Here is a 23,252-nt window from a genome sequence, read left to right on the forward strand (position 1 = left end):
CATTAGTCCAGCAGGAGAACCACTACACTGGTACAAAGAAAAGATAGAATTTAAAGATACAAACCCCCAGAGAAAGCAGAAACACAGAATAGGTGTAACACATGAAAAGCAAAAGTAGACCCAAATGTATCAGTAATTATATTAAATATGAGAGTACCAAAAGACACAAAATATTAATGAAAAAAATAACTTTGGTACCTTACAAAACACACATGTAAAATAGGACAATACGAAATAAAAAGTAAAAACTACAGAAGAGCCATAAAAACAAACTAGGAGAGATACATTACCTCACAGCAGTAGCCTACTGAAAATCTGAAACCTACTTTGTGGACACCTGCTAGTCACAGAAAAACAAAGAAGGGGAACAGTACTGTTTAGTCCTGTGATGACTACATCCCCAGACCCAGGTTCTGGTACCTGAACAAATCTGAGGCTTAATCAGAACATCATAGAACTCTCCTGGCCCTCTACTACCAACACCAATCTAAATACAAATATCAATAGAACACAACTAGGAAGCTGGAAAATAAAGGCATTCTGAGAACAGGCTCAAAAAACTGAGAGTCAGGCAGACACAAAGGGAACAAAGATTACTAAGAAAAAAAGTGAAGCCTTGGGTTACCATGGCAACGATGAATGTCAACTTCGTAACCCACAGCAATAATAAACACCAAACACAGCCAAACTCTAAATAGACTGCCACTCTAAACAAACCCCCATTCTAAACAACTAGCCGACAGGAACCTGTGGTCAAATATATCCAGTATTTTCCTCAGTATTTATTATATAAAACATATACTCCTTTGAACAAAAATTTGAACAAATATACTAAAGGCAGCAATAAAATAAACACATCCTGTAGAGACAACATAATCATCAGGGCCAGACTCATGACATACATTTTGGAACAGCCAGAAAATTTAAAGCAGGGCTCAATAATTCAGTAAAGGCTCCAATGGAAAAGGCAGATAGCATGTGAGACAGGGAATTTTTACAAAGAAATGAAAATCATAAAGAACCAAATGCAAGTGCTAGAATAGAAAACACAGTGCAAAGAACAATGCTCTTTGTTGGTGTTGGGTTTTTGTTTTTGTTTTTGTGAGAAAGGGTTTCTCTGGGTAGCCCTGGCTGTCCTGGACCTCACTACTCCATAGACCAGGCAGGCCTCTAACTCACAGAGATCCATCTGCCTCTGCCTCTCAAAACTGGGATTAAAGGCGTGTGCCACCACTGCCTGGCTAAAGAACAATGACCTGACAGGCACTTACACACATACTGAAACAGCATACTTCAAATCACTGAAAAAAGAAACAATACACCTGAGGATGGCAGAAATTAACCTGAACTAAAATATAAAAGAAGAAAGTGAGTTCTTCTTACTTCAAAAGCATCCAAAAACTGTGGGGAATACCAAACCACATTACACATTTCTTCTTCCATTGTTCTGTAAGCAGATAGAGAGGCATTTTGTCTATTTTTTTATGTGGATAGGTACCAATGTTCTGCTATGTGCCATGCTTTCCCTTTTTAAACTGCTCTCTTTGCCTTTGGCTTCCCATCAGTTCACCACGATATGCTTATGCTTGTTTTGAGGGAATTGTCCTTTGTTGTTTTCACACATTCTTATCTGTGGTTGGTGTCTTGTAGTTTTTTAACCTAATGAGTCACATTAGGGCTGTTTATAGTAGCACAGTGAGAGCTTGATACAGGAAGATGGGCACCTTACCAATAGCTACAGCACTGAACCTCCATGAATTATTAATTCTACATAAATCCCCCCCTTCCATGATACAGTGTTGACAGGCTAGATCTTGTACAGGTAGTCACAAGTGCTGTAGGTTCAAAAGTACAGCAGCCATGCAATAGCATGCCCAGAAGTCAGTATTCCACACCTTCCCCTCCTTTTCTTTGGCTCTTACATTTTTCTCTACCCTTCTTCCATAATGTTCTCTGAGCCATAGAGTTGTAATACAGATGTCCCATTTGTGACTGGGCATTCAACAGTAATTTATTCTCTGTCGTTCAGCCAGTTGTGAGTCTCTCACCAGCAACCTCTACAAAAGAAGCTTTTCTGACCAAAGCTGACAGCAGCACTAGCGAATGGGCACAGTTTTTTAGAAGGCAATTTGACAGAAACATCATGTTATTTAGCAAAACAACAGCAGGAGCTTCCTCTCTAGGGCTTAGAATCATTCCAGCTATAGGTTTTTGATCAAGTTTACAGTAGCAGAGAATGACCTTGCAACAATGAACTCATTTTGCCTGGCTGGACAGTACTGTTGTACACAGGCTCCACTGCTGTGGGATGGTCTGTATGTCAAATTGCTCTGATTGGTCAATAAATAAAACACTGATTGGCCAGTGGCCAGGCAGGAAGTATAGGTGAGACTAACAGAGAGAAGAAAGGAGAGAACAGCAAGGCGGAGGGAGACACTGCCAACCGCCGCCATGACAAGCAGCATGTGAAGATGCCGGTAAGCCACAAGCCACGTGGCAAGGTATAGATTTATAGAAATGGATTAATTTAAGATGTAAGAACTAGATAGCTAGAAGCCTGAGCCATTAGGCCAAACAGTTTAAACAATATAAGTGTCTGTGTGTTTATTTTATAAGTGGGCTGTCGTGATGCCGGGGTTTGGTGGGACCCGGAGAGAAAACTCTCCAGCTACACTCCACACCTGAGGAAGACTTTCACCTACAATTCTCCCCAGTGCACCTTTCAACACTATGAGGGCTAGCCAGCAAGGAAGAAGTTTCTATCCTAGTTGCAACTTGATTTATTTGTCCTGAAACCAAGGAATGTGATAAGTCAGGCTTAGGTCTGTGAGTGTGTGTGTCTACCAGTAATTAAACGTACGAAAAAAATGAGAGAGAAATATTTAGACAAAAGTAGAGGTAATCTGTAAATATCTCCCTGACTGTAGATAATTCCACAACTACCTAAAGATTACTCTTTCATTCCCATGAGTAGTTACATCCCAAGATAAAGGGAAGACACCAGCTTTCCTTATCGAGTCTGTTGTGGGATATTCATATACTATGTGAAGATGTATTGCTGTGATTGGTGTAGTAAAAGGCTGAATGGCCAATAGCTAGGCAGGAGAGTATAGGTGGGACTTCCAGGCAGAGAGAGAACTCTGGGAAGAAGAAAGGAAGAGTAGACAGCCAGATGCAAAGGAAGCAGGATGGGCAGTATGGAGATGAGGTAACAAGTCACAGAAGAATGTAGACTAAAAAATGTGAGTTAAATATAAGTTATAAAAACTAATTAGGAACAAGTCTAAGCTAAGCTTTCATAATTAGTAAGTCTCCATGTCATTATTTGCAGGCTGGCTGTCCTGATGAGAAAGTACTACTACAAGAGTCTATAATCTTCAAATACTTTTAAAAATAAAGATAAATAAATACCATCATTAAAGTATAAATCCTATATATTTTCAAAACCAATAGCCAGACGTGGTGGCTACTGTGTAATAATTTCTCCTGAGATAAAATATTCCATCTCGGATGCTTCTTAAGGCACAGGATGTGCTAAAGAAAGTAAAGCATTCTATCCTGCAGGGAAGCTCATTAAGCTCAGGACGTAAATAACTCACAAGTTTCAGGAAGTTCCTGTAACTGACAACATTCTCTAGGTACCATCTTCCATACATACATACATACATACATACATACATACATACATACATACATGCATGCACGCACACATTTAGTAAGAACTGCTGACAGATACTCTCAGACAAGATAAGCTGCCTGAAGAGACATCTGTTGAACTGCCTGCAAGGTGTGCAGTGCACTTCAGGTTTCCAACTTCTGTGAGCCATCACTAATACTGGGTGGGTTTTGGTAATGCAGGTGTCTTTGAATCATTTCTTCTCCTATAAGTAACCTGTCACCCATACTTTTCCTGTAATTAATTCCAATAAAGTAACTGGTTTACCAAGTTGGACTTTGGTAGTACCCTCACTTTGGTCAGGGGTAAGAAGATGTTTGTTCACATCGCCCCAGGAACAGTATCACCCAACAGTAGTGAGTATCTAATTCCAGCACTCAGGAAGCAGATGCAGCAGGATTGTAAATTTGAAGCCAGCCGGGACACATTTATATCAACAAAAGGGAGGTTGTAAACTCTCCATGTGAAAACTGAGGCAGCAATTGCTAACCTCAACCTTCACAGTTACAGATTAAAGGGCACTCTGGCAAGGACTGTAATAACATCAGGAGTCATTCCACAGAAATGTCCCGAAAGAGTCTTAGTCTCTATGAAGGCAGAAGTCCTGAAATACTAAAGGAAATATAACCCTAAAATTCTGCCTAGGGTCTTCTTATATAGAAAAACAACAAACGGCTTTCAAGAGAAGGAAGCACAGAAAATTGAAGGTCAGCACCTCCCAAACATGTGTGTGCAGAAGGCAGCCAGTGGTGGGTGGTGGAAGTCTTCTGTGCTTTCTTCTCAAACTAATAATTCATTTCTATTAGGATTGCCCCTGTGGTAATATTCACTTCTCTATTCTTTTTTAGATTTTTTTTTTTACATGTATCTATCTATTGTGGGAGGGGCACACAGAAACACACACACATACATCATGGCTTAAGTGTAGAGAACAAAGGACAACTTGGGAGGAGAGTCAGTTCTCTCCTTCCACCATGTGGGTCCTAGGGACTGAACTCAAACCCTCAAGATTGGCAGCAAGTGTCTTTACCCTCTGACCCATCACTGGCCCTAATTTGCAATTTTTAGTAACTTTCAGTAGCAGAGGAATAAAATAGCAGGATTACTAACTAAAGGCAAATGCTGTGAAAAACTGGAAATCAGGAGGAGGATAATCTTGGCGGTACAGTGCTAGTCTAGCATTACCTAGGTCTTAGGTTTAATCTCTGGGTTTGTTTTTATTAATAAGACCTTTTAAGATTCATGCTACATATTTATGTTTTAAAGCTTGAAGAAATTTATCCTTTACAAGGCCAGTTCAAGTTTCCTGCATCAATAAGCACTCATCAATTGTTTTCTGAAAAGCAAGAGAGGTAGGGCCCTGGTAGCAGAGGTCTATAATCTTAAGCACTCAGGAGGCTATTAGGAAGACTGAGAGTCCGAGGCCAGCCTGGACTAGAGTAAAATTCTCAAAAATACAGTGTTGTAGAATAATCTTTTTGTACACTGTGAAGAAGTGTCACTTGTTTAATTAAGAGCCGAATGGCCAATGGCTAGGCAGGATTTCCAGGCACAGGATGCTAGGAAAAAGGGCAGAGTTGCCAGCCAGCCAGAGAGGAAGAGGCACAGAGTAAAGGTAATAAAGACACGAGACAAAAAGTACATTGATAAAAATAGGTTAATTTAAGTTGTAAGAGCTAGTTAGTAAGCCTAAGATATCAGCCAAGCTCTCATAATTAATAAGAAGTCTTGGTGTGGTTATTTAGGAGCTGGCAGGTGGGACAGAAAAATCTACCTACAAGACAGGGAGAGAAGGTGGGAGAGAATACTCATAATAAGCACATGACAATTTAGCATGCCTTCAAGCATGCTGAATTTTGATGAACCACCAAAGCTAACTGATCTAGCTCTAGATGAACATAAAGGCATAGTACTTAAACAGTCATGCTGTTCAGACCTTAAGGACATTTCGAGCTTATGTATCCCCAGCATTGAAGGTCATCTGAGATGATTTCAATGGTGACACATGCTGTATGCTTTGCAACACTGAAAATTTACTCCACAGTTCTACTCAAAGTCATACTTTCTGTGCTTGTATCTTTTTTAGGGGTGCAGCCAAACCTCTGCCACTCTAGTCATTCACTTTCAGATCTTTCTCTTGAATTTGCAAGATCTGAGAAGCTGAGAAGTAAATCTGAAGTCAGCCTGTGCCACATTCATATTAACAAAGAGGAAGTAAACTTTCACTGTGAAAACTGAGGCAGCATTTGCTAACCTCAACCTCCTCAACTGCAGATTAGAGAGCACTATGGCAAGGACTGTAATGACATCAGGAGTCTCCTACAGAAATGTCCTCATAGAGTATCTGTGAGGGCAGACCTTGTATTTGTACTCAGGTCAGTACCAAGAACATTCAGCAACCAGGAATAATATTTTCAGAAGCAAATGTGGCACATTCTAAATGTCCAAAATACAATTGTTTCCAATAGGCACATAAAGGATTTTAGCCTCAATGGGCTGATATGATATGATGGCTGAGCAGATAAAGGTTCTTGCTAGTAAGCCTGACAACCTGAGTTCAATCTCCTAAACCCATATGATGGAAGGAGAAAACCAACTTCCATATGGGATAGATGATTTCCACATGAGCACCAAGATACACACTGCCCCTCTCCACAAGTGTAGTAAGTAAACAAAAATGTAAAAATAATAAATTGGATATAATGAACATTTAAATTTCCTTTAAAAAGGAATTTTAGCCTCAAAATATGTCAACTAAAGTTAGTTTTTTTATTACATTAGCTTGGTTTATAGCCACATTTTCAAAAAGTAACATGTTCTTATCAACAAAATAAACAGCATATGCAAGAACCTGAAAAAAAAACTAACATGAAAAGAAAAATGGCAATAAATAAAACCAACTACTTACAGAAAGTTAGATAAAGATTATACTTAAAAGTAAGGGTCCTGTCTGGTGGTGATGGTACATGCCTTTAATCCCAGCACTCAGGAGGCAGAGGCAGGCAGATCTCTGTGAGGCCAGCCTGGTCTACAGAGCGAGTTCCAGGACAGCCAGAGCCACATAGAGAAACCCTATCACGAAAAACAAACAACAACAAACAAACAAAAACAAAAACAAAACAAACAACGAAAAAAGAGTAGGGGTTCAGGAAATAGCTCAGAGGGGAAATGCTGGTTACACAAGCACAAGGACCTGAATTTGCATTTCCAAGCACCAAGTAAAAGCTGAATGTATAGTGCATGCAGTTGAAACCCCAGTGCTCTACAGGGAAATGGCAGGCAGAAACAGGAAAATCCCTAGAAGCTCCTGGGACAGCCAGGTATTCACAGCAAAAAAGTAGCAAAGTGATCCTTTCTCAAAGAAGGATAGAAGACAAAGACTGATATGGAAGTTGTCCTCCACATACATCCTCGTACTCCCCTCACTACCACATACACACTCCAACTCTTAATTATCCTACCCAGCCTGTCTTTCACAGCTTTGAGGTATTAACTGATACAAACTAACCAATTTCACATATACAAGTTGATGCATTAACATAACTATTACCATATTCAAGACCCACACATTTCTATGACACCCAAGTTTCCTAAAGCCTTTCTTAGTTCCTTATCTCTGTAAGCACTATCTTTCTGACACAAAAGAGTACTTTACATTTCCTAGGTTTAAATACAATAAAACACAGAATATGTACTTTTCTTAAGTCTATCTTCTTTCATTAAGCCTAATTATTTTAAGGTCTGTTTATACTCTGATGGCCATCAATCATTCTTTCTTTTTCATTGCCAAGTAGTATTTCATTGCAGATAGGATACAATTTCTTTATTCATAGACTTGTGACTGACATTCAGATTGTTTGATGTTCTTGGCTATTAACAAATCTGCCAAGAACATGTGTACACAAGTTCTTATGTGACCATATGTTTTGGTTTATCTTGGAGAAATATTTAGAAACTGAATGGATGGGTGATGTGGCATGTATGCAATTAAAAATTTTAAAGCTCTGCTCAACTGCTCAAAGTAGCTGTTCCTTTTTCCTTCTAGCAGCAGTGGAGAACTCCAGACCATGGCCACCCTTGCCAATACATGACCTTTCATGACCGTCATTGCAGGGAGAAGGAAGCAGTGCCTCCTTACAGCTTAACTTTCCACTCCCTGGCTGTCTGCACACGAGCCTCTTCTTGGCAGCCATTTGTGTCTCTGATGAACTTCTATTCAGCTTCTTATCCTCTTTTAGGAGTTGTTCGTTGTCTTATTCTTGAGCCCTAAGAGTCATTTATACATGGACACATACTCTCTGCCAGATAAAATGTTTTGCAAGTATCTTCTACCAGTATAGGGCCTCTGCTTTTCATTTTGCTACTGTGAGTTCCAAAGATCAAACCCCTTCAGTTATTGTTTTCCTAAGCTTCCTGCCTCTGCGTCTTATTTTTTCCTAGTTCCAAGGTCACTATTTTTTTTCCTGTATTTTTGTAGTTTTACAGGCTTATCTCTTCTATGTAGGCCTATGCTTGTTTGAAGTTAAGTTCTGAGTACATGTATTCTGAAGTCTTCCATGGTAGGTCAAGGTTAAGAACATTCGGTGTGCATGGCTCTCTAATTGGTCTAGCATCATTTGTTGAAAAGAATGGCTGTTCATTAAAAACCAGCTCCACCCCTCTATCCAACCCTTCCTCTCCAGCCACACAGCCTCCACAAGCTCTCAACAGTCCTGTGTACACTCTCTCCACTTCCACTTCCCTGGCCACCTTCTTCCTTCCAACAACTGCCCAAACTCCAATCCTACGAAATCCAACTTTCCATCTATTCCCTTACTAAATTCTTGCAGCTGAAAATGACAAAGAAAAAAAGAACCCAAAAAACAAAACAAGAAACCTCACAGATCTGTGCTGACCAATGACAATTTACACTCATGATCCTAACAGAATGAGCACTTCTGTTCTCTAATCCTCCTGCTGCTTGTCTCCAGTCCATTCTCAGTCTCTCAGTCTCTCTCATTCATTCATTCTCTCTCTCTCTCTCTCTCTCTCTCTCTCTCTCTCTCTCTCTCTCTCTCTCTCTCTCTTGGTTTTTTTGAGACAGGGTTTCTCTGTGTAGCTTTGGAGCCTGTCCTGAAACTCGCTCTGTAGACCAGGCTGGCCTCAAACTCAGAGATCCGCCTGCCTCTGTCCGACCCCCCCCCCCCCCCTCCCCGCGCTGGGATTAAAGGCGTGCACCACCACTGCCTGGCTCCATTCACTCTCTTAACCCTCAAGAATATTCACTCCCTCTCCTCAAACTGATAGCCATTCTTCTGTCCTCATTCCTCCATTCAACATTGTGTCACTGAAACAGGAGCTAGCAGACAGACAGACCCTGGGCCACCAAAAGGAGACAAAGCTATTTCTCATCCCATAGCACTGCTGGCAATAATGACTGAGGAAATGAACACATGGAAAGAAAGCACTTGATCCCCAGCTTGGCACAAAGCAAACCAACTCTCAAGAAGTGTGCTTCTGCCATCACTTTTACTATAACTAAACCATTGTGAAGTAACTTTAACAAGTTAACACTTAACAAGGACTTATCTTAATGCATTTAATTATATAGCATACTATACATTCTTACATATATTAATGATAAAAATACATATATATGTGGCTACATATGTATGTGAGTACATTATGTGTGTGTGTCCGTTGGGAAAGATTACATTTAATATAAGACTTTAATATTTAGATGAAAAACTTGTTATAATAACTGTATTTTATTGAAAGGTCTACCTTTCTTAACAATGGACACAAAATCTGTAACAGTCTAAATCATAATGGAAAAAAGTGTAGAAAGCTACTATTGCTCATATTGCTGTACCTACACTATTCAAAAACATGGACTGTCCCATATGCCTAAATTTTCACATAATTCAAATAAACAAATGTGTAAGTGCCTTAAAATGCAATGAGCTGCATTATTCTAGCGGGCTGACAGACATTAGAAGCACTTACCCATTGACTGTCAACAGCACCCACTAAGGTGGTGGAGCCAAAGCTCTGTGCTTAGGCAGCCTGGGCTTAAAAAAACTATCCAGTATGTATTTAGATCAGACCTAAAACATACATTTAATTTCATATTTTACTTTCCTATCACAGAATTCCTTTTGTAAAATAACTTGCATCCCAAATATTAGCCTTTGCTCCAAAGATTAATCCCTGGACAGCAGTAACAGAAGATTAAAGACCTTTTTTCAACACAAGAGTTTCTGTGTTTTTCCTCTCGGAGCAGTTTTGACAACAATTTTTGAAATAATACTTATAATACACTCTCGTTCCCAGGATCACTACTCTGAAGCATCCAAATAAAACTGTGCACACAGTCAGAACAATCCACATATTGTTTTGACAGATTCAGGCCAGCCAGTTGCAAAGCTTCTGAACATGCACACCCCACAGGCCTGTGTACATCTTCAGCTCTAGCAAAGATACCCCACCCCCCAAGGTCTAGTTCTAGATTTTGAAGAAAAAAATAAAAATGAAACTGTCAATTGTGTGACTCAACCTTCTAACAGGATAAAAAGAACAAGTTATTTGTTAAAAAGAATAGGCCATTTGTTAATATAAACCCTATTAAATATCTGCTTAACAGAAACGCAGGCACCTAAGCAATAAAAGACAGTACAACAAAAATCCCAGAGACGGTGGGCATTCCAAATTCATGGATTCCACGCCTGCAAACTCAGGCAGCCTGGGATCAAACACGTTTGAAGAGAATAGCATCTGTCCTGACTGTGCATGGAATTTCCTTATCCTTACTCTCTCAATGGCTCAGCTCTTCACACAGCCTTTCTGCTGTGAACTGATCCTGAGTAAGCCTGAGAGGACATCAAGTATGCAAAATGGCATTATGTAGGTTATATGCAATAATACCACTGCCACTTTTCCCAAGAGATCCAAGCATCCACTTTGGCATGTGGGACTCTCAGAACCAAAGCCCACATGGGAACAAATGAATTTTAATTACTTGAAGGATCAAACAAAGTATTTAGAAAGTACCTATAGGGCTGTGAGTGGTACAGAATGCCTGTACCACTGAACACAGCTAAAATTGCTCACATGTTCATCTAACACATACATAAAGAGGGTGACAATAAAAAAAAGGCAGAAAATTAGTACTGCTAAAGATGTGGAGAAATTGGAACCCTTGCACCAATGAGATGGTCTCAGGAATAAAGGTGCCTGTAGTGCAAGCCTGGCAACTTTGAGATTAATCCAGAGACCCAACATAAAAGTTGAAGTAGCAAAAAGTCGTCCTCTGACCACCACATACACACCATGCCACGTATAACCAGACACCCACACACATATTCACAAGCACATACACCCCTACACACACAATCCACATACCATGCACAAAGTAAGATACAAAGTAGTATCCTTGTGAAGTGTTGGTGGAAAATAAAATGGATGGTACAGCCACAGTGGAGAACACCAGATTCTCCAAAAACAAGCAAAACAAAACAAAACAAACCTCATCCAGCAATTCTACTTCTAAGAATAAATCCAAAAGGGCCAGGTGTGGTGGCACACCCCTTTAATCCCAGTACTTGGGAGGCAGAGGCAGGCAGATATCTGAGTTTGAGGACAGCCTTATCTACAGAGTGAGTTCCAGGACAGCCAGGGCTACACAGAGAAAGCGCATCTCAAAAAAAAAAAAAAAAAAAAAAAGGAATAAATCAAAATTATTAAGTATGGTCTCAAGGATCTTTATATCCATGTTCATAGCAGCACTATTTAAAATGTGGAAGCAGAACAAGAGTCCAGTGAGGGATAAAAAGATATACAAAATACAGTATACATATACAATGGACTGTATGTCAATCTCAAAAAATAAAAATGTGGGACTAGCAGGATGGCTCATTGGGTATGGGCATCTGATGACAAGCCTGACAAAATGAGTTGGATCCTTGGCACTCACATGGTAGAAGAGAATGAACTGGCTTAAGTTGTCCTCTGACACCTACATATATACTGTGACACACAGGAAGATATACACAAGAGGAAAGGAAGAAGGAAGGAATGGAAAACTGTAATATACCGTAACAAGGAGATACTGCCAGGTTAGATATAAACTAATCACAAAAGACAAACACTGTATAATTCCCGCACATGAAGTACTTAGAATAGTCAGTATCATAGACAGGCAGCTTAACGGTGGCTGTCAAGGGTTAAGGATGGCAGGAATGGGAAAAAACAGGAGTTAATGTGTAATGGGATTAGCACTTCAGTTTTGAAAACCAAAACCAAAACCAAAAACACCCTCCAAAAAAAAAAACAAAAAAAACTAGAGATGGAAAGTAACAATGGATGTACAACATTATCAGTGACTTTGTTTAAAGACAGATCCTTGCTATATACAAACTCACAATCTTCCTGACTCCTGAGTGCTGAGACATAGGGATACAATACCTGTACCAACTGTGGATTTATTTAACATATTGAACTGCACTTAAAAATGGCTAAGAAGGGCCAGGCGTTGGTGGCGCTCACATTTAATCCCAGCACTCGGGAGGCAGAGCCAGGCAGATCTCTGTGAGTTCAAGGCCAGCCTGGTCTACAGAGTGAGATCCAGGACAGGCACCAAAACTACACAGAGAAACCCTGTCTCAAAAAACAAAAAGGAAAAAAAGAAAGAAAGAAAAAGAAAAAAATGGCTAAGAAGGAGCTAGGGAAACGGCTCAGTCAGCAAAGTGCTTGCTGAATAAGCATGACGACCTGAGTCTGCAGTCCCTGACACCCACATACAAACAAGCGAGGCTTAGAGTGATGCTCCTGCAATCCTAGTACTTGGAAGGCAGAGAAAAAAAAGAGAAAAAAAGATCCCTGGAGCTCACTCATCAATTAGTCTTGCGGAATCAATGAGCTCCAGGTTCAGTGAGAAACCTTGTCTCAAAAAAGTAAGGTGAAGAGTGATTAAGGAAGACTCCTGGCATGACCTCTCGCCTCCACATGTATATGCCCATGAATAAACACACACATACATGACATGCTTTAAAAGTTTTTTTGAATTTAAATGTTTAAGAAGGTAGATTTGTGGGCTGGAGAGATGGCTCAGTGGTTAAGAGTGTGTACTGCTCTTGCAGAATACTGGAGTTTGGTTCCTAGTACCCATGTATGGTGGTTCACAACTGCCTGTAACTCAGGTCCATGGGATCCCACACCCTCTTCTAGCCTCCACAGGCAAGTGCACTCATATTTGCAAATCCACACTCAAGACACATACATACACATAATTAAAGAATAAAATAGTATCAGGCTGCATAGGAGGTTCAGCAGTTAAGAGTACTCATTGCTCTTCCAGTGGACCCAAATTCAGCTGCCAACACCCAGGTCAGTCAGCTCACAACTCCTCTAACTCCAGCTCCAGGGGATCTAATGCCCTTTCTAGCTTTCACAGGTTTCCACATACACGTGGCTGGAGTGTGACAGACAGACAGACAGACACACACACACTTTAAAAAATAGATTTTATGTTATGCATATTACTAAATTTTTTAAAAATTAAACAGCAGTTAAGAAAACAATAAGCAAGGCATAGTAGCACAAGCTTTTTAATGTCAGCACTAGGGAGGTAGTGGCAGGAAGATCTGTGAGTTTGAGTTTTGAGGTCTACAAAGCAAGTTACATAGTTAGGCTGTCTCAAAATACCAAAAGGGGGGTGGGGAAGGAAAAAGAAAAGAAAAGAAAGGAGAAGAGAAGAGAAGAGGGGAGGGGAGGAGAGGAGAGAAAAGAACAGAAAAGAAAAGAAAAGAAAAGAAAAGAAAAGAAAAGAAAAGAAAAGAAAAGAAAAGAAAAGAAAAGAAAAGAAAAGGGGGCTGGAGAGATGGCTCAGAGGTTAAGAGCACTGGCTGATCTTCCAGAGGTCCTGAGTTCAATTCCCAGCAACCATATGGTGCCTCACAACCATCTATAATTTAATCTAGTGCTCTCTTCTGGCATATAGGCAGAACACCATATACATAATAAATAAATTTTAAAAAAAGAAAAGAAAAGGTATGCACACAACAAAACAATGCAGCTCAAAGCAAATTTTGTTTTTAATTTTAAATTTCCTGGTCATGTCAGCTCCAAATAGCATGCTTCTGGACAAAAGGGTATTTAAAGACTTAAGATTTGGTACAATTCTAGAAGAAATACAAAAGACTGAGAGAAGAAGGGATTGTTGAGTAGGAGAATGTTAGTAGCCAGTGCAAATATCAATTAATAATGCAGCATAATTATTTGGTCTCACTAGGTACACATGCACAGAATAACTGTGTCTGGGAAGCATTACAATCACTGAATGAACCATCATTTGTAAGTACCAGCCAATACCTGCATACCTGCTCTCGTTTAAAATACAGTATAACCGACAGACATCTAAAGGGATGCCCGAGTTGATACAGTTGCTTAGGGAAATCACCAACTTTGATGCAAGCACATAACTTACAATGGTATTTCAACAATCTCAAGCCATAAAAACATAATTCATGAAAAAGATGAAAATATAAGATTCACATTGTGAAAAACTATTATCATAGATTATTAACAATTTAAGAAAAGATAAACATTTCTAGAGAAATAAAGAGATACAGAGAAAGAAACTGGTTCTTCAAGCTTCCAATGACTAAGTAAGAGGGCTGGAGCAATGGCTCAGCAGTGGTGACTGTTCTTCCAGAGGACCCAGGATCAGTTCCCAACACCCGTATGGCAGCTCACAACTGTCTGTGACTCCAATTCTAGAGGATCTGATGCCCTCTTCTAGCCTCCAAGGACAACAGGCATGCACTTGGTACACAGACATATATGCAGGCAAACACTCATAAAATAGTAAAATTAACTTTAAAAAATTGATCTAATGAGTCAGAATGAAAGCTTATTGACAATCTATCCTGTTCTTCAGCTATTAGTTTCTTCCAGAGCCAACTACCTATCCTTGACCTTGTTCTCCTGAGCACCTGATCAGTACAAAAGCAACTGTCAATGCACAGAGCTCTCCTTTTACTTAAATAACTTTATTTTTTCATATAATTTTTTAAAGATTTATTTTATGTGTATGAATGTTTTCCCTGCATATATGTATATGTACCACACATGCCTGGTGCCTGTGGAGGTCAGAAGTAGGCAACAGGTCCCCTAGAACTAGAGTTACATAGGTTGTGAGCTGCCATGTGGATGCTGGGAATTGAACCCAGGTCCTCTATAAGAGCAGCTAGTGTTCTTAACTGTGCTATCTCTCTAGCCCACAGAACTGTTTCTTAAATTTGTTACACCCCACGTTTCCATGCTACAAAAAGAATAAACAAGCTGTAAGAGAATACTTGTGGGCTCATACCGCCAGTGGCAAGGTGGATGGACACAAGCTTGGGAGTGTCTTATAGGATTAAACACGTACCCCAGCAATTGTATTCTTGGTGCTAATTCCAGAGAAACAAAAACATGATCACATAAAAACATGAATCCTCATACAGCCAATACACAAAACTGGAAGGACAGAAATATCCCTCAATAGGTCAATGTTTAAACGAACAATGGTACATTTACAGCATGCCCATTCCTAGATAAGCGGAATAAAAGGGAAGAGCTGCTGATACGCAGACTGGACAACTTTGATGGATCAAGGGTATAATGTTTAGTGTACTTTTTAAGTCAATCACAAAAGATTCACATTATAAGATTTCATTTCCCCTGATATCCCTATGTGGGTGAAGGTTGTTGTGGAATAATCTTTTTGTACACTGTAAAGATGTGTCTTTGCCAAGGTGCCTTCTGACTGGTTTAATAAAGAGCTAAATGGCCAACAACTAGGCAGGAAGAGGTTAGGCAGGACTTCCAGGGAGAGAGAAAGGAAGAGGAGATGAATCTAGGCACAGGAGAGGTGGCAGAGGACATGGGGAGAAAAGAGGAGGTACAAGATAGAAGAGAGGTTAAAAAGCCATGAGGCAAAACATAAATTAATGGGTTAATTTAAATTGTAATAGCTAATAGGACAGGCCTAAGCTACAGGTTCAGCTTTCATAATTAATAAGTCTCTGTGTTATTTTTTGTGAGCTGGCGGCCCAAATAAAAATCCGTCTACAGAAAGTGATGCTATGTAAATAACCCAGGGCTTTTGAGCCCTGGATCTATCCCAGATCTCTAGGTCACTTCCATTCTCAGTGCCTTCCCCTTTCCCCCTCCCACCCCCCTCTGAGACAGGGTTTCTCTGTGTAGCCCTGGTTGTCATGGAACTTGATTTGTAGATCAGGTTGGCCTTAAACTCACAGAGATCCACCTGCCTCTGCCTCCTGAGTGCTGGGATTAAAGGCCTGTGTCAGTACCGTCCAGCTCCCTCCCTTTTTTTTTCTTAATAAACTGTCTTTATGACTATCCATGTATCCCTTGTCCAATTCTTTGTTCTGGAACACAAGAACTTGGAAATCTTAGCAAGTACTTTCTGGACTCAGATTCGTACTTATAGCAGAACTTTATACAGAGAGGTGGTAATGGTGGGTTAAACAAATCTTTAAATTAGATCAAACTGCAAATGCCTAAGCATATGCAGAACTGATCACATGTACAAACTGGTGAAAAGTTAAGTCTCTAGCTAACATATTATACCAATGTCAAATTCCTGACTTTGGTACTATATGTAAGATGCTACCTTTGTGAGAAGCTTGGTGAAGGGCTCAAAGGACTCTATGTACTAATTTTAAAACTTCCTGTGAAATCTACAACAATTTCAAACTCAAAACTTCTTTAAAATATTAGTGGAAAGCACTCAGGTCATTTAAGATAATCAAGCTGTAATTCTAAGAAGCACTTTCTTGAGTTTTGAGAGTCAGTCTCAAGAACTACCTAACCAAAGAAAGTCTTGGGAACTCTTGAATTTGCAGTCTGGTGTTGTCCAGACTCCTAAGCTTGTGGCTGATACTTGAGGTAAAGACAGTGTGGTAGTGGGAACTGGGCCCTGTGCTGCCTAATTTTTTTTTTTTTTTTTTTTTTTTTGGTTTTTCGAGACAGGGTTTCTCTGTGTAGCTTTGCGCCTTTCCTGGAACTCGCTTTGGAGACCAGACTGGCCTCGAACTCACAGAGATCCGCCTGGCTCTGCCTCCCGAGTGCTGGGATTAAAGGCGTGCGCCACCACCGCCCGGCTGCTGCCTAATTTTATGTCAACTTGACACAAGCTATAATGACTAGAGGAGAGAACCTCAATTGAGAATTCCATAAGCTTAGGCTGTTCACAAGCCTGTAGGGCATTTTCTTAATGACTGATGGAAGAGAGCCCAGCCCATTGTGGGTGGGGCCATGCCTGGGCTGGTGGTCCTGGGTTCTATAAGAAAGTAGGCTGAGCAAGCCACGAGGAACAAGTCAGTAAGCAGCACTCATCCATGGCCTCTGCATCAGCTCTTGCCTACAGGTTCCTGCTTTGTTTAAGTTCCTATCCTGACTTCCTCCAATGATGAACAGCAATGTGGAAGTATAAACCAAATAAACCCTTTCCTCTCCAACTTGCTCTTGGTCATGGTGTTTCATTGCAGTAATAGTAACCCTAACCTAGACAGCCCCTAAGCTATAAAGACTACACTAACCCCTAATAGCATCTGAATTGCTCCATACTAACCTTGAGTTTTCACTATCAAAATATGCTATTTAAAAACTAAAAGCAAATACCTTGGTGATGGCTCAGATCTGTAATCCCAGCACTTGGAGGCTGAGCTAGGAAGAAAGACAGCAAACTTCAGTTTAGGCAGGGCCACATAGTGAGATTCTGTCTCAAAACAAAAACAAATTAAAACCCACACCATTTAGGAAGTACTGCAAGCAGAAATTAAGATATTCTAAAGAGACATGTGCCTTTCCCTTTGGCTAACAGAATATTGAAAAAGATGTCCTCAAGAAATGAAGAGTTTCCCTAGAAAGCACATGCAAGAAGGAAAAGATTAAAGCCAGTGCCAACAAAAGGAGAAATTTATCTCCCAGGAAGAAATGTCACAGTTCTAATAACTTGTTAGACCATCTTGCTGAAGACTGGAGCCCAGAGAATGATGGATCAATGATGGACAGGACCACACCTTGACCAGAACTGCTTAATTATGCATGCCTCTTAACCTCTATTTAAATCTAAACTTCATGCTAGGGCCTCAGAAGATGGACTAGGATTGGGGTGGGGGAGTACAATGTCTACTGGATCTTATTATTTGTTCCTCTTCACAATGTAGCCATGAATAAATCTCATTTTTTCTGCTTTTCACTATTATTTCTTGAACTGAACTACTGAGTATGGGTAGCCAAGCATGGCTTGTTCAGGATTGCAGGGCCCGGGCTCTGACCTTAACAACACTGGAAATGAAGCAGGATAAGAAAATGGGGCAAATTACAGGGGCATGAAAAGGTAGAGGAGCCCTTCACCTAGAAGTCTGGCTAAAGTCTCTTACCAGGAAAGCAAAATTTCCAGTACAGTTACCAGCTGTTTAATGCCTTCTCTCTCTCTTCCCATCTACAAACCTGCAGTTTTCTAGGAATCACACAGAAGCCCCATTTACAAGGAAAAGGAATGCACTAAAGCCCTTGTGCAGCTCTAGTGGCTTCTGGCTTTACCTCATGAGACTATAACTTTCTCTAGGGTCACCCTATAATCTCACTTACCAAAAGAGAGAAAAAAGGGCTGCAGAGATGGCTCAGAGGACCCTGGTTCAACTCCCAGAACCCACAAGGCTGCTCACACTTACTAGTTTTAACTCCTGTTCCAAGAGATCTGCTGCCCTTTTCTGGCATTCATGGGCATTGCACAGGTGCGGTACATAGCCATAAATGCAGGCAAAATACTCATACCCATAAAACAAAAATAATTTTTTTAAAAAGGAGGAGACAGAAAAAACATTTCTAAGTAACCTTTTTGAGATGTAACTTGAGAGATATAATCAAATGGTATATACGGCTAATGCTGAAACAATTATGATCTTCCTTGAGGAGCCCATACCAACACCTGGGTATACTCTTACTTTCTATATGACTCTCCCCTTAGGAACTCATACCCCCGACTTAAATGTCTTATTTTCTGTAACTCTCTCTCAGAAAAACCCACACTCATGCTCAGGGATGCCTTACTGCTTCTGAGTACCCCCTTCTTTCTCCCAGTCCTTGTGCTTATGCCTACATTAAATCTTCAACTCTGCTTCAAGCTGGCTAGGCCTGAAATCCTTTTCTGCATTGAATCCATGAATCCCAGTTTGACATAAGGGAAGATCTCTAAGGGGTTAAGGGAACTGGAGTTACTGAGGATGATAGCATAAAGCTGTGTCTCTGCCTTCTCAGTGCTAACAGTAACAGTGCAATTCAGATTTTCTAGGCCTCAAATCTAAAACTATGAATCATCAAACAATACAGAGAATTTCAAGTATGATTTCACTCATAGATGAGGAACAGAAAAACAACAGTTGAGAGAAACTGTTTCCCAAAATAAACCAATGTTATACAATACCATGAATTTATTATACAAAGATTAAGCAGCATTGGTCTTTCAAGTTTTAACTCTGGCTAGGCTGAAATGAGATTATAGTCCCTCAACTAGCTGCTTCTCTAAATCAGCAAAACATGTAGATAGGGTGCTACCTCTGAGTGATCAAGATACTCTTACATGAAGTCTGAAAAGAAGAGTAAAAGTCAAGTCACAAAATCTATGACAACACCAATCTTATCTAGAAGAACATCTATCAGTATGAATTGGTATGGATAGGGGCCAAGGCGTGCCCCTCAAGTAGATGTTAGCTAAAACAGTCAAAAAGGCTTTACTGTAATTTATTTTAGATTTCATAAACTAACTGAAAGGAAAACCATTAATGCCTTTTAAAGGGATTTGTTTCATTCATTTGGGCGTGCGTGCGTGCGTGCGTGCGTGCGTGCGTGCGTGTGTGTGTGTGTGTGTATGTACATGAGTGCAGTGTCAACAGAAGCAAGAAGGGATGGCTGGATTCCTTGGAGTTGGTGTTACAGATCCTTCTCTTTCATGGCACAACCTTTTAATCTAGCAATCACCAATGATAACTGAAAACAATAAAAACAAAAACAAACAAACAAAAAACACTAAAGGAGGCCTAAGGACAGGACTTCAGGACATAAAGCAAAGAAGAAACAATTTCTAATAGCTAATTCAATTTATGAAATAGTTAGTGGTTTTTCAAATTTGTAATGCTTTTTGAGGAACTAACTACTCTTCATTAAGAAATATCCACTGTGGGGGTCAGTAAGATTGCTCAGCAGGCTGATTGGGAACAGGTAAGGCCCCATCTCCAGACTGGGCAGACCAGGTCCCAAGCCCCTAGGCCCTGGGGACACATTCCGTGCTGCTTTCCCAAGCCACTGGAGCCCCAGGGACTGGTCAGCTGCCCCTTCTCCCACCCCCTTGCCAAGAAAACAGCCCCCTGTGACACCAGTGAAAACCGGAGACATAAGCCCACCCTGCACCGATTGGGAACAGAAAACAGGTCCAACCCTGCACCAATTGGGAATAGCTGCTCCCTGAGACAGAACCCACTGGTGCCCACTGGCCTAAGATCTGCTCCCTGAGACACAGAACCCATCAGCACCGATTGGACCAAGAGCCCGGATTAGACCAAGAGCTCCCATTAGACCAAGTGCTGTGGGATGTTCTGTATGGCAAATGTGTTGCTCTGATTGGTTAGCAAATAAAACACTGAGTGGCCAGTAGTCAGGCAGGAGGGAATATAGGCGGGACAAGGAGGAGAATAATTCTGGGAAGTGGAAGGCTGAGTGAGAGACACTGCCAGCCGCCAGGATGACAAACAGCATGTGAAGATGCCGGTAAGCCACGAGCCACGTGGCAAGATATAGATTTATAGAAATGGATTAATTTAAGCTGTAAGAACAGTTAGCAAGAAGCCTGCCACGGCCATACAGTTTGTAACCAATATAAGTCTCTGTGTTTACTTGTTCGGGTCTGAGTGGCTGTGGGACTGGCAGGTGAGAGAGATTTGTCCTGACTGTGGGCCAGGCAGGAAAACTCTAGCTACAACCAAGAGTATCATTCAGACCAAAAGAGGCTCCCTCAGACACAGACAGCACTTGCACGGAGTGGAGGAAGAGATGGGTAGATGCCAGTGCAAAAATACAGTCAATAACACAAAGACCAATATGGCACCATCAGAACCTAGTGGTGCCATACCGGCAAGACCTGAACATCCCAAAGCAGAAGAAGCAGAAAAAATAGAAAACTTTCCCAACTTAAAGAAGGAAATGCCTATGAAGGTTGTTACAAGAAGCTTACAGAACACCAAATAGACTGGATCCAAAAAAAAAAAAAAAAAAAAAGACCCCTCACCACATAATAATCAAACCACAAAACTTACAGAATAAAGAAAAATATTAAGAGCTGCAAAGGAAAAAGGGCAAGTAACATATAAAGGCAGATCCATCAGAATAACACCTGACTTTTCAATGGAGACTCTGAAAGCCAGAAGGTCCTGGACAGGACATTATACAGACACTAAGAGACCATGGATACCAACCCAGACTATTATATCCAGCAAAATTCTCAATCGCCATAGGTGGAGTAAACAAAATATTCCATGATAAAACCAGATTTAAACAAAACCTATCCACAAATCCAGCCCTACAGAAAGCACTAGAAGGAAAAATCCAACCTAAGGAAGTTAGATACACCCATGAAAATACAGGCAATAGATAATCCCACACCAACAAATACCAAAGAAGAGAAACACAACACTACCAACAAAAAACAACAGGGATTAACAATCACTGATCATTAATATCCATTAATATCAATGGTCTCAATTTGCCTATAAAAAGACACTGGCTGACAGAACAGATATGAAAACAGGATCTATCCTTCTGCTGCATACAAGAAACACACCTCAACTTTAAAGACAGACATTACCTCAGAGTAAAAGGCTGGGAAAAAACTTTCCAATCAAATAGACTTAAGAATCAAGCTGGTGTAGCTATCCTAATATCTAATAAAATAGACTTCAAACTAAAATCAATTGAAAGAGATCGGGAAGGAACATTACATACTTATCACAGGGAAAATCAACCAAGATGAAGTCTCAATTCTGAACATTTATGCCCCAAATACAAGGGCACCCACATTTGTAAAAGAAACATTACTAAAGCTTAAATTGCACATCAAACCCCAAACACTAGTAGTGGGAGATTTCAACACACCACTCTCACCACTGGATAGATCTGCCACTCTGAAAATTAACAGAGAAATAAGAGACCTAACAGAAGTTTTGACTCAAATGGACTTAATAGATATCTACAGAACATTCCACCCTAACACAAAAGAATGTACCTTCTTCTCAGCACCCCATGGAACCGTCTCCAAAATTGACCACATGCTTGGTCACAAAGCAAATCTCAACAGATACAAAAAAATTGGAATAACCTCCTGTATTTTATCAGACCATCATGGCTTAAAGTTAGATTTCAACAACAACAAAATTTACAGAAAGCTTACAATCTCATGGAAACTGAACAATGCCCAAATGAATCACCAATGGGTCAAGGAAGAAATAAAGAAAGAAATTAAAGATTTCCGAGAATTCAATAAAAATGAAAGTACAACATACCCAAACTTATGGGACACTATGAAAGCAGTGCTAAGAGGAAAATTCACAGCACTAAATATCCACATAAAGAAGATGGAGAAATCTCACATTTGTGACTTAACAGCATACCTGAAAACTCTAGAACAAAAAGAAACAAACTCACCCAGGAGAAATCGACACCAAGAAATAATCAAATTGAGGGCTGAAATCAATGAAATAGAAACAAAGAGAACAATACAAAGAATCAATAAAACGAAGAGTTGGTTCTTTGAAAAAAATCAACAAGACAGACAAGCCCTTATCCAAATTAACAAAAAAAAAACAGAGAGAGAGAGAGAGAGAGAGCATCTAAATCAACAAAATCAGAAATGAAAAGGGAGACATAACAACCAACAATGAGGAAATCCAGAGAATCATCAGGTCATACTTCAAAAACTTGTACTCCACAAAATTGGAAAATCTGAAAGAAATGGACAATTTTCTGGATAGGTACCACATACCAAAGTTAAATCAAGACCAGATAAACTATTTAAATAGGCCAATAACCCCTAAGGAATAGAAACAGTCATTAAAAGTCTCCCAACCAAAAAAAGTCCAGGACCAAATTGCTTCAGCACAGAATTCTACCAGAATTTCAAAGAAGAGCTAATTCCAATACTCTCCAAATTGTTCCACACAATAGAAACAGAAGGAACATTACCAAACTCTTTTTATGAGGGTACAGTTACCCTGATACCCAAACCACACAAAGATGAAACAAAGAAAGAGAATTACAGACCAATCTCCCTCGTGAACATTGATGCAAAAATACTCAATAAAATATTGGCAAACAAAATTCAAGAACACATCAAAAAAATTATCCACCATGATGAAGTAGGCTTCATCCCAGGGATGCAAGGAAGGTTCAACATACAAAAATCTGTCAATGTAATAAACCATATAAACAAATTGAAAGAAAAAAACCACATGATCATCTTTTTAGATGCTGAAAAAGC

The 23,252-nt window shown here is 40.1% G+C and overlaps 1 protein-coding gene across 2 annotated transcripts in view; it reads right to left on the minus strand.

Moving 5' to 3' along the window:
• The window catches only part of Tmcc1 (transmembrane and coiled-coil domain family 1), a 193,628-nt gene that overhangs the window by 133,574 nt on the left and 36,802 nt on the right, over positions 1 to 23,252 (minus strand). The window contains exon 2 of one of the 2 annotated variants that reach the window (XM_052719115.1): positions 17,342 to 17,386. The exons of the other annotated variant lie outside the window; for it this stretch is intronic. The gene's annotated coding sequence lies outside the window, so the exon portion shown is untranslated. The remainder of the gene's footprint in view (positions 1 to 17,341; positions 17,387 to 23,252) is intronic. 2 annotated transcript variants of the gene reach the window in all.

Source organism: Peromyscus californicus, unplaced genomic scaffold, assembly GCF_007827085.1.
Source record: "Peromyscus californicus insignis strain IS unplaced genomic scaffold, ASM782708v3 Scaffold_6__1_contigs__length_162567912, whole genome shotgun sequence".
In the NCBI taxonomy this organism is placed as follows: domain Eukaryota; kingdom Metazoa; phylum Chordata; class Mammalia; order Rodentia; family Cricetidae; genus Peromyscus; species Peromyscus californicus.